The sequence below is a fragment of the Callorhinus ursinus genome, unplaced genomic scaffold, assembly GCF_003265705.2.
Source record: "Callorhinus ursinus isolate GAN/ISIS: 27379988/994484 unplaced genomic scaffold, GSC_fseal_2.0 scaffold35, whole genome shotgun sequence".
Taxonomy (NCBI): domain Eukaryota; kingdom Metazoa; phylum Chordata; class Mammalia; order Carnivora; family Otariidae; genus Callorhinus; species Callorhinus ursinus.
In genome coordinates this window covers 10602695-10615424 of record NW_027397097.1, presented here as the reverse complement: position 1 = coordinate 10615424, position 12730 = coordinate 10602695, and the positions used below count along the sequence as shown (strand labels likewise).

Genomic DNA, 12730 nt, shown 5'->3' with positions numbered 1-12730 from the left:
TAGGTATTTACCCAGAGAATACAGAAATACTAATTCAAAGGGATACATGTACCCAGATGTTTATAGCCACATTATGTACAATAGTCAAATTATGGAAACAGCCCAAATGCCCATTGGTTGATGAATGGATAAAAAAGAGGTGGTATACACACACACACACACACACACACACACACGCACAGGCACACACACTAGAATAGTGCTCAGCCATAAAAAGAATAAAATCTTGCCATTCACAATGATATGCATGGAGCTAGAGAGTATTATGCTAAGCAAAATAAGTCTGTCAGAGAAAGACAAATACCATATGATTTCACTCGTATGTGGAATTTAAGAAACAAAACAAATGAGCAAAGGGGAAAAAAAAAGAGAGAGAGGTAAAATCAAGAAACAGGCTCTTAACTATAGAGAACAAACTGATGGTTACCAGAGGGAGTGGGTGGGGGGAATGGGTGAAATAGGTGATGGATGGAGATTAGGAATTTAAAATAAAAATAAAATAAATAAAATAAAATAACTCACATTTTGTTTTCTCTCTCTGATTCCCAGTATGTTTAGTCTGTATCCCATAGGCTAACAGCCTCAGAGTTGATTTTGTTTCTGTCTGTATCTTTAGACCCCAGTAGATTATGTACTCCTGGGGGGCAAAGTGAGTTCACTTTTTATCCTCTATCTCCATAGCATACTACTGACCTCATAGTGGAAAATAGAATGTTTTCTTTTGATTGATACCAAAGTTTTAGTTATTTCTTGGGTGTGCTTCCCTGGCTACATTCTTCTAAATGACTGTTTGTAAGCCAGATCTTCACTTTATCCCCGAACATTTCCAGGGAAGGTGAATTACTGAAGATGTATGGATATGAACAAACTCTGAAGATAATTCAGGAAGAAAATTTTGAGCACATGCTATGAGTTTGCTTGTGAGTGATAAGGGTAACAGTGGCTTAAGAAAATAAAAAAGATATCTATTCATTTTTCACAGTGTGAATACTTTCACAGTGGGAATACGTTGTATACACAGTCCAGAATGATATAGAAGCTCTGCTTGAGGAAGGGACCATAGCTCTGTTTTGTTTGCTATGCCACCATAGGCTTGTCTCATGGGCTTACAATGACAGCTGAGTCTCCAGCCAACACATTCTTGTTCCAGACATCAGGATTAATGAGGGGCAAATAATAAAGGATAAAAAAGTACATGGAGATGTCTTTTAAGGAACTTCTTGAGAACAACAACAGGACACTTTTGCTAACCTAATGGACAAAGCTCAATTATATGGCCTTACTTCACAATAGAGGCTGGGAAATGTAGTTTTAGTCTGGCTAGCCTTTTATTCTGCTGAAAATTTATTTTCTATCACTGTGGAAGGGAGAAAAGATATTGGAAACCAATTAACAATTTCTGCCGTAGTGACTGCTTTTTGTTGTGAATTTTGTTTTGTTTTATTTTGTTTTGTTTGAGGTTTATAGAGATAAGCAACATCAGTACTTTGTCCTGGAAAAGATTCTAGTCTCCTAGAATAACTTTAGTCACTAAACATCCATTCACAGGCAAGGCCATAGTAGTGGGATTAATAAACTCTAGCCCATTAGAATAATGAAATAACATAAAGTAGGGGATAAGCAAGCAAACACACAATTACAGTATTATATAGACTGTATAATAACAGGACTCTGTACATAGCCTAGTGGTAATTCATGACAGCTTTTGGTGGAGAATTGGGAGAAGCAAAAGAGATATTGATTTACTATAAATGGACACACAGAGTTTAGCTGCAGTACAAAGTAGAATATACGGAGGACTTGGAGATTCAAAAGAGAAAGAAATCACATTAAGATGATAGAAGTTTACTGTAGCAGATAACTTTTTATGTGGACATTTAAAATGGGAAAGATATTTAAAGCTAGATATGGAATTGGCATTGAGGTTAAGGTAAATTTACGAGCAAGGCAAAGGAGGTGATGAAACAAACAGTATTCTGAGAAAAAGTGTTTATCAGTTTCCTCTGAGTTGAAGCAATTTTACTGTCAGTAAAGACCCTTTTGGTTGCCAGCAACAGAAATTCAGTCTGAGCTGGTTTAGGCATAAAAAGGCTCACATAAATGAACCTATTTGTTAATTCACTGCAGACATATGTATTGAGCATTTACTATATGCAGGGTACAGCACCAGGATCTAGATCATGGGTAAGTGACTAAGGTAAGTATAATTTCAAGATTCACAGAGTTTAATTTTAATTTGATTTTTATAGTGATCCTATTAGAAATAATTCATTAACTCTGTTTTAGAGATGGAGAAACTAAGAGTTAGAAAGTTTGCCTGGCTTACCAGAGAATTAACAGCTAGTAAGTCTCAGAGTCCAAATATGAACTCAGGTCTGCAGGTCCCTAAAGCCTAGGCAAGCATCTGATACAAGAAACATAATATCTGAGCCTCGGGCTAAATTTTGGAGCATGTGTTCTATCTCTGTGAGAGAGGGACCTTTTCTTTCTCTAGAAATTTCTATGTAGCCAGTCCATGAATCCAGTCTGCTATCAATGTCTTTCATATTATCTCATGCAAATTCCAGTGTAGAATATATAATAAACATACAGCAAAAATTGCAAGCTGGAATGGGAGTAAAGAAATAACAGAAATAAGGTTACACTGTGTGCTCAGCAGTGAACTGTAACTTTGACATGTAGTTATTGATAGTATTCTCAAAATATACTGTGAGTTTAAGTTTTATGATCCCCTGGTGACTTAATAAAAAAATTATCTTCCTACCTCAAGTCTTTCTTACCCAATTGCATTCCCTAGTTTGGTGAATAGAAGCTAAGATGCAGGTTCAAATTAGTCTAATTGAAAAGCTCACCATCTTAATTTTTATAATTTAAGTATTTGAATACCATACTACCAATCATTGAGAAGGACCTCCAAGTTCTCTCTAAACAAGGGTGCTAGAAGGGATCTTATTTATTTCATTATCACAATCCCTAATGTGGCTTGTTCATTGCTCTTTCTCTGACAATTTGCCGTTGGTAATGAAGATAGAACATGTCCAAGAAGAATAAAGCATAATAGTGCACTCATTCATCTACCAAATTATGAGCTCCCATTCCTGCTTATTTGCTAGGTTCTGGGAATACAGAAATAAAAATAAGTTTAGAGTGTGCCCTAAAAATTGTTTTAATGGAGGACAGGGAAGTCATGGAACATCAATACTTTGTGGTTAGTGCAGTGATGAACATATGATGGGTGTGCAGAGAAAGGCAGCTAAATCAGGCTAGGAGTGGGTCCCTGGCCATGGGTTAGGGTCAGAGACCACACTGAGGAAGTGGTCTTAGGAGGATCTTTCAGGGAAAGTACCAGGAAAACCATGTCTTCCTCCAGGGTTCTTGCAGTAAACAGTTTATGACCTGAAACATAAGATTTTATTACAGTTATCTTTAAAACCATATTTGTTCAAATGTGGTTTGGGAAAGAAAATTGCCAAGCTCTGCTCCTGAACTCAGGATGCATCTGAGGCTGTGAATCATCCCCAAATCACACATGGTGCAGAGCCACATTTCCATTTATTTGCTTGACATTTTACTTCCAAAGGGAGGAACAAGCTAGTTTTTCCTCATCTTCTTGAAAATATGAAATGTGTCAGCCAATTATCTCCCTCAGCTCTTCATCTACACAAAAGACAAGACTAGCCCACAAATTCCCCCAGAGGAATGCCAGTATGTGCTCTGTATTTCATCTAGTTTTTGTTTAATGTCCTCATCCAAGGGTAAAGTAATGTTCAATTGTCATGGAAACACATTAAATTCAAGTACAATTTATTCCTACACAAACGGTAAAGATAGTGTTCACCATCTTTAGAATTAAGCTTACTTTTATCTTCTTTTTTCTTTTTATCTTTTGATTTTCATTTTACTTTTCTTTTTTATTAATTATGAATCCAGTAAGTTTTCTATAGTGCTTAGTATAAATTGTGACCGTGGAGTTAAAGGGATTGTTTAAAAAATAGTTGTGTATGATCACTGTGCTGGGAACTTTACTTTTACTTTATTATTGGATTCTCATAAATGCTCTCTGAGGAAAATTTCATCCAATTGCAGATGAGAAAATTAAAAATCATAAATTTATGATGAGAACATATCTGTAACAGACAGAACTATAGGGTTCAGGTCTAGAAGACTTTGAAGGCTGCTTTTTATTTTTTATTTTTTTACTTTTTTTCTTTTCCTGGACTGTAAGAATGTTCAGTAGTCAACTGGAGAAACTCTAGCAAGTTTTTTTTCTCTTCTGACTTCAAAGTACAAACTCATAAATACTATGTTTTATAATTTACAAGGCACTTTTCATAGCGATTGTCTTATTGAAAACTCCCTACAATATAATGAGGTAAGTGTTGTTATTAGCCCCATTTTTCTAGATGAAGAAACAGGTTCAGATGAATATGAATTATTTCCCAAAGATGTTAAACCCAGTAAGTGACAGAGCTGATACTTGAATGGAAATTAAGACTATAAACTCTATGTTCATCTCTTTCACTACAGTAGCTCACTGAGAAGCCAGATTCTACTGCCTTCAGTAAGGCTGGATATCTCAGCAATTGTGAAATTAGGCTTTCAGTTATAATGGGAAATACCAGGAAAGCTATAGTAGCAACAAGAATGGTTCCTCCTCTGCCTTGTTCCCATCTCCATCATAAGTATACACACACACACACACACACATACACACACACTCACACACACACTTTCTGAGTATTCTGAATGTTTTTTGAGAAAGGGGTTAGAAACCAAAGGGTGGCTAAGGCATGTCAGATCACTGATCTTCTTTCCTTTTTTATTATTTTTTAAAGATTTTATTTATTTATTTGACACAGAGAGACATAGTGAGAGAGGGAACACAAGCAGGGGGATCAGGAGAGGGAGAAGCAGGCTTCCCGCCAAGCAGGGAGCCTGATGTGGGGCTCAATCCAAGGACCCTGGGATCATGACCTGAGCTGAAGGCAGACACTTAACGACTGAGTCACCCAGGCACCCCAGATCACTGATTTTCAATCTCAAAAATTAACCATACATTTTCTCAGTTAGATATTAATATTGTAGAAGATGAAAATTCTTACAGAGAATTATTTTGCCAATTGAATGATATTTCTAACATCCCAAATGACTCCATAATTTGCAAATAAAATTATGCTTATATAATAAACATAACCAATAACTAATTTATCTACTTTAAGATTATAAAGTTTATAATAAGGATAACCTCTAAAAGAATAATTTAATTAAGTACCAATTAGTTAATATTACCAAGACGGACTTTTTCATCTTCAGAGTTTTACAGATATATGAGAAGAAATGCATTTAGGAAACAGGTGAAGTGAAATCTTCCACATACGCAATGAACATAAGTGAGGTTAATAATTTTCTGTTTGAATGAATGCCACCCATTTTTATGAGAAGAGATGGCAAAACTTTTAAATTTTACTCTCACAAACATTTATCACCATTATATCAGTAACAGTGTGCTATACTGTAATTTAAAAAATAAATGCCTAATATGCATTTGTTTCAAGCAGCATAGAATATAGTGAGAGATTGAAAGGACTCATGAATAAATACGTTATATAATTGTATAACATTGCAGATGCTATTCAGAGATACCAATAATGTTTACCTTTTAGCATCTAAATCTAAGCTTAGAAAAGTCCTTATTAATGAAATGTTAAAGAAGAGTACTAGAATAAAGCGACATTGCATAGTCAAATATGTCTGGGTTTCAAAAGCAAGTAAGTAACTGAGTTACTTTCCTAAGACTCAGTTTTTCTTTCTCTTAAGTAGAATATTACAACTTACCTTGGGAGTTTGTGGTATAGATTTGGAATGTTGTATGAAATCAACTTTAGTACTATGTGGGCTCTCTCACTGTATTCATCATCATTACTACTGCTAACTCACTTTTGTTTTTAATGCCATTGTTTGCTGTTGCCCTTGTTTTTATTAAAATCATTATTAGCGTTATCCCTGACCAAGGATGTATTTCCAGAAACTTCCCAAAGGAACACCTGGCAGCCTCATGGGTTTAGTGTGTGGTGCTATATTTTGTTCAGCCAACTAATTACTGAAACCAAGCATCACTTCATTGACGGATGAAGGACATTATTTTCATTTTTATATATCCATTTATTAATTATTTACTGATCCCATGTGCTAGATGATGTATATCCCATGGTGGGTAAAAGAGATTCACTTCCTGCCCTTAAGGAATTTATAATCTAATTGGAAAGAATAAGATTAATCAGACAATCCCAGAAACACATGTCAAATTTCAGAAGTGATAAGCACTGCCAAGGAGTGGCATATAGTGGATGAGAGCTCATAGGAGATTTTGTGGTCAGGAAATTTGAGGATCAATGGAGCAGCAGAAACTGTACAGATAGTAAAATCCATAATGGTGTAAATGCCATGGATCTGTTTCCAAGTCCCACCAGCAATGCATCTCTCTCCAGTTGGCTTCTGTAAGCAAACTGATTAATTTGAATTCATCTGACAGTTAAAATGCATCTATTCCCTTAGGAAAATAAAATGCTACAATTTGTGGGAATTTGAACAGAGAACTTGATAATTGATGAATTAGAACATGACTATAAATGTATGAGTGTCTAACTACTGCACTTCATAATCAAGTCATTCACAAATTAGCATAAGAAGAAATGGGCTAAGATTGATGTTAGCTGTTAATGAAATAATTATATAAAATATGATGGTATTGGCTTATACAGTTGTTCATTTCTCATTGTTTTCCTATTCACGTTAGAAAAGTTATCTTCTATAACCAACCTTCTAGTTAATGATCATATAGTCTCTCAGTCAACAATTATTAAACCCCCACTATGGGGATGACATTAGTAAAAACTCAAAAACTCAATTATAGACAGACTGGCAAGTAAATATCTACAAGACATGGTGGTAAATATTTTAACAAAGTACAAGGTACTGTGACAAAAATGATAGTGATTATTAAATTTCCCTGGGGAAGGAGAAAGGGAAGAAATAATTTTTTTATGTATTTTTATTTTTTATTTTTTATTTTTTTAAAGATTTTATTTATTTATTTGAGAGAGAGAATGAGAGAGAGAGAGAGCACATGAGAGGGGGGAGGGTCAGAGGGAGAAGCAGACTCCCTGCTAAGCGGGGAGCCCGATGCGGGACTCAATCCTGGAACTCCAGGATCATGACCTGAGCCGAAGGCAGTCGCTTAACCAACTGAGGCACCCAGGCACCCGAAATAATTTTTTTTAAAGGAGACACTGTTTCTGGGCCTTGGAGAATGAATTTGCATTTGCTTAATACGCAAGTGTAGGCTTATCTACCTTAGAAAGCAGAAGCAGTCTATACAAAGACACTGAAGTGAAGAATATCATGGCTTATTTGGGGGAATACAAAAATCCATGATTACTGGACCACAAAATTTTAGGACAGAAATAACAAGGATTAGGTTTGAGGAGAAGGAAGACAGTAAATCCAGTTAATATTAAATATAGGAACAGAAGCAAATCATGATGTCATATACATGCACGTATGTAGGTTTAATATGTTTGTCCCCTGGAGGGAACAGGGAGTACCAGATGTTAGACCTTGCAGTATAAAGCAGAGCGCAGTGGCTAGGAATACAGGATTTGGAATTAGACAGCTTTATGGAGAAATTTTGGATGGGTTTTGAACTTTTTACTTGGGTTCAGCATCCACCAATTAGCCCTGGTGGATTAATTTAAAGTAATTGAAATGTAGCAGACAAGTTAAGTTTCATTTGGAAACATTTGAACTTTTCTGAAACCAAGAGGTTTTGGATGAGGGGGTTGCTCTGCAGTGCATTGGCAGGCATATTACTTTTCTGGTCTTCAGGCATTTCCACAGTCACTTCCTAGAAAGTGTGCCCAAAATAACATCCTCTTCTCTGCTAGCCTCTGACACTGGTTTCTTTGGAGCTCCCTCCATTGGCAGTTGGCAGTTTCGGTGAGAACAGTGGAGGGAAAGGAGGACATATCTGTGCCCCCCCTTTTTTTTATTTTTTAATTGTTATGTTAAACACCATACATTACATCATTAGTTTTTGATGTAGTGTTCCATGATTCATTGTTTGTGCATAACACCCAGCGCTCCACACAGTACATGCCCTCTTTAATACCCATCACCAGGCTAACCCATCCCCCCACCCCCTCCCCTCTAGAAACCTCAGTTTGTTTTTCAGAGTCCATCGTCTCTCATGGTTCGTCTCCCCCTCCGACTTACTCCCCTTCATTCTTCCCCTCCTGCTATCTTCTTTTTTCTTAACATATATTGCATTATTTGTTTCAGAAGTACAGATCTGTGATTCACAGTCGTGCACAATTCACAGCGCTCACCATAGCACATACGTTCCCAATGTCTATAACCCAGTTACCCCATCCCTCCCACCCCCTACCACTCCAGCAACTCTCAGTTTGTTTCCTGAGGATAAAAATTCCTCATATCAGTGAGGTCATATGATACATGTCTTTCTCTGATTGACTTTTTTCACTCAGCATAACACCCTCCAGTTCCATCCACGTCGTTGCAAATGGCAAGATTTCATTCCTTTTGATGGCTGCATAATATTCCAATGTGTATATATACCACTTCTTCTTTATCCATGCATCTGTCGATGGACATCTTAGCTCTTTCCACAGTTTGGCTATTGTGGACATTGCTGCTATAAACATTGGGGTGCATGTACCCCTTCGGATCCCTATATTTGTATCTTTGCGGTAAATACCCAGTAGCGCAATTTATAGATTGTATGGTAGCTCTATTTTCAACTGTTTGAGGAACCTCCATACTGTGTTCCAGAGTGGTTGCACCAGCTTGCATTCCCACCAACAGTGTAGGTGGGATCCCCTTTCTCCACATCCCCGCCAACATCTGTCATTTCCTGACTTGTTAATTCTAACCATTCTGACTGGTGTGAGGTGGTATCTCATTGAGGTTTTGATTTGGATTTCCCTGATGCCAATCGATGTTGAGCACTCTTTCATGTGTCTGTTGGCCATTTGGATGTCTTCTTTGGAAAGATATCTGTTCATGTCTTCTGCCCATTTCTTAATTGGATTATTTGTTCTTTGGGTGTTGAGTTTGATAAGTTCTTTATAGATTTTGGATACTAGCCCTTTATCTGATATGTCATTTGCAAATATCTTTTCCCATTCTGTCGGTTGTCTTTTGGTTTTGTGGACTGTTCCTTTTGCTGTGCAAAAGCTTTTTATCTTGATGAAGTCCCAATAGTTCATTTTTGCTCTTGCTTCCCTTTCCTTTGGCAATGTTTCTAGGAAGAAGTTGCTGTGGCTGAGGTCAAAGAGGTTGCTACCTGTGTTCTCCTTTAGGATTTTGATAGACTCCTGTCTTATGTTTAGGTCTTTCAACCATTTGGAGTCTATTTTTGTGTGTGGTGTAAGGAAATGGTCCAGTTTCATTCTTCTGCATGTGGCTGTCCAATTTTCCGAACACCATTTGTTGAAGAGACTATCTTGTTTCCATTGGACATTCTTTCCTGCTTTGTCAAAGATGAGTTGACCATAGCGTTGAGGGTCCATTTCTGGGCTCTCTATTCTGTTCCATTGATCTATGTGTCTGTTTTTGTGCTGGTACCATAATGTCTTGATGATGACAGCTTTGTAATAGAGCTGGAAGTCCGGAAGTGTGATGCCGCCAGCTTTGCTTTTCTTTTTCAAGATTCCTCTGGCTATTCGGGGTCTCTTCTGGTTCCATAAAATTTTTGGATTATTTGTTCCATTTCTTTGAAAAAAGTGGATGGTATTTTGATAGGGATTGCATTGAATGTGTACATTGCTCTAGGTAGCATTGACATCTTCACAATGTTTGTTCTTCCAATCCATGAGCATGGAACGTTTTTCCATTTCTTTGTGTCATCTTCAATTTCCTTCATGAGTATTTTATAGTTTTCTGAGTACAGATCCTTTGCCTCTTTGGTTAAATTTATTCCTAGGTATCTTATGGTTTTGGGTGCAATTGTAAATGGGATCAACTCCTTGATTTGTCTCTCTTCTGTCTTGTTGTTGGTGTATTGGATTGCCACTGATTTCTGTGCATTGATTTTATATCCTGCTACTTTACTGAATTCCTGTATGAGTTCTAGCAGTTTTGGGGTGGAGTCTTTTGGGTTTTCCACATACAGTATCATATCATCTGCAAAGAGTGAGAGTTTGACTTCTTCTTTGCCGATTTGGATGCCTTTGATTTCTTTTTGTTTTCTGATTGCTGTGGCTAGGACTTCTAATACTATGTTGAATAGCAGTGGTGATAGTGGACATCCCTGCTGCGTTCCTGACCTTAGGAGAAAAGCTCTCAGCTTTTCCACATTGAGAATGATATTGGCTGTAGGTTTTTCATAGATGGCTTTTATGATATTGAGGTATGTACCCTCTATCCCTATACTCTGAAGAGTTTTGATCAAGAAAGGATGCTGTACTTTGTCAAATGCTTTTTCTGCATCTATTGAGAGGATCATATGACTCTTGTTCTTTCTTTTGTTAATGTATTGTATCACGTTGATCGATTTGCGGATGATGAACCAAACTTGCAGCCCAGGGATAAATCCCACTTGGTCATGGTGAATAATCCTTTTAATGTACTGTTGGATCTTATTGGCTAGTATTTTGGTGAGAATTTTTGCATCCATGTTCATCAAGGATATTGGTCTGTCATTCTCCTTTTTGATGGGGTCTCACTAGAGAAGAATGTGTATTCCTTTGCTTTGGGATGGAATGTTCTGAATATATCTGTGAAGTCCATTTGGTTCAGCGTTTCATTTAAAGTCTTTATTTCCTTGTTTATCTTTTGCTTAGATGATCTGTCCATTTCAGTCAGAGGGGTGTTAAAGTCCCCCATTATTATTGTATTGTTGTCAATGTGTTTCTTTGCTTTTGTTATTAATTGCCTTATATAATTGGCTGCTCCCATGTTAGGGGCATAGATATTTACAATTGTTAGGTCTTCTTGTTGGATAAACCCTTTAGTAGGATATAGTGTCCTTCCTCATCTCTTATTACAGTATTTGTTTTAAAATCTAATTTGTCTGATATAAGGATTGCCATCCCAGCTTTCTTTTGGTGTCCATCAGCATGGTAAATGGTTTTCCACCCCCTCACTTTCAATCTGGGTGTCTTTGTCTCTTGCAGACAGCATCGATAGGTCTTGTTTTTTAATCCAATCTGATAGCCTGTGTGTTTTGATTGGGGCATTTAGCCCATTTACATTCAGGGTAACTATTGAAAAATATGGATTTAGTGCCATTGTATTGCCTGTAAGGTGACTGTTACTGTATATTGTCTGTATTCCTTTCTGGCCCATGCAGCTTTTAGCCTCTCTCTTTTCTTAGAGGACCCCTTTCAATATTTCTTTTAGGGCCGGTTTTGTGTTTGCAAATTCCTTTAGTTTTTGTTTGTCCTGGAAGCTTTTTACCTCTCCTTCTATTTTCAATGACAGCCTAGCTGGATATAATATTCTTGGCTGCATATTTTTCATTTACTGCTCTGAAGATATCTTGCCAGTCCTTTCTGGCCTGCCAGGTCTCTGTGGATAGGTCTGTTGCCAATCAATGTTTCTACCATTGTAGGTTACATATCTCTTCTCCTGAGCTGCTTTCAGGATTTTCTCTTTGTCTCTGAGATTCGTAAGTTTTACTATTAGATGTCGGGGTGTTGACCTATTTTTATTGATTTTGAGAGGGGTTCTCTGTGCCTCCTGGATTTTGATGCTTGTTTCCTTCCCCACATTAGGGAAGTTCTCTGTTATAATTTGCTCCAAAATACCTTCTGTCCCTCTCTTTCTTCTTCTTCTGGAATCCCAATTATTCTAATATTGTTTCATCTTATCATATCGCTTATCTCTCGAATTCTGCCCTGGTGATCCTGTAGTTGTTTATCTCTCTTTTTTCAGCCTCTTTATTTTCCATCATTTGGTCTTCTATATCGCTGATTCTCTCTTCTGCCTGATTTATCCTAGCAGTTAGTGCCCCCACTTTTGATTGCACCTCATTAATAGCCTTTTTGATTTCAACTTGGTTAGATTTTAGTTCTTTTTTTTCCTCAGAAAGGGTTTCTCTAATAACTTCCACACTGTTTTCAAACCTAGCTAGTATCTTTAAAGTCATGATTCTGAACTCTAGGTCCGACATTGTACTAATGTCCGTATTGAGTAGGCCCCTGCAGAGGGTACTACCTCTTGTTCTTTTTGCTGAGGTGATTTTTTTCGTCTTGTCATTTTGTCCAGAGGAGAATAGATGAATGAGAGAACAAAATGCTAACAGGTTAACAACGTCCCCAGCAAATATACTCTATACAAATCAGAAAAGACCTGAAATCAGGGGAAAAGAAAGGGAAAGAAAGAAAAAAGAAAGAGGAAAAAAAGAAAAAGAAAAAGATATAAACAAACAAAAACAGAACAAAACAAAAAAACCAGAATATGATCAAATATGATCAGGCTAGTGCATAGATCCGTGCCACACACTAGATTTTGGGTGTATTTTGGTCTGTTAGAAGAAAGTGCCTCCTAAAATTTTAAGGAAGAAAGACTTATATATGTTCAAATTAAGCATTGATACAATGAAGGGATGGAAGATGACTGTAAAGATGAAAAGTATAAAAGGTTTTATAAACGGACTTGATAAGATAAGAAGTTGTTTGAAAGAAGAAAGAAGAATATTAAAAAAAAAAAA

At 36.8% G+C, this 12730-nt stretch overlaps 2 long non-coding RNA genes across 2 annotated transcripts in view; one reads left to right on the top strand and one right to left on the bottom strand.

Moving 5' to 3' along the window:
• Positions 1–658, bottom strand: part of LOC141370451 (uncharacterized) — a 57028-nt gene extending 56370 nt beyond the window's left edge. The window contains exon 1 of the long non-coding RNA XR_012374483.1: positions 523–658. This is a non-coding gene — a long non-coding RNA (uncharacterized lncRNA). The remainder of the gene's footprint in view (positions 1–522) is intronic.
• LOC141370452 (uncharacterized) overlaps positions 1–12730 on the top strand; it is a 1695799-nt gene that overhangs the window by 182727 nt on the left and 1500342 nt on the right. The gene's annotated exons all lie outside the window — the stretch shown is intronic.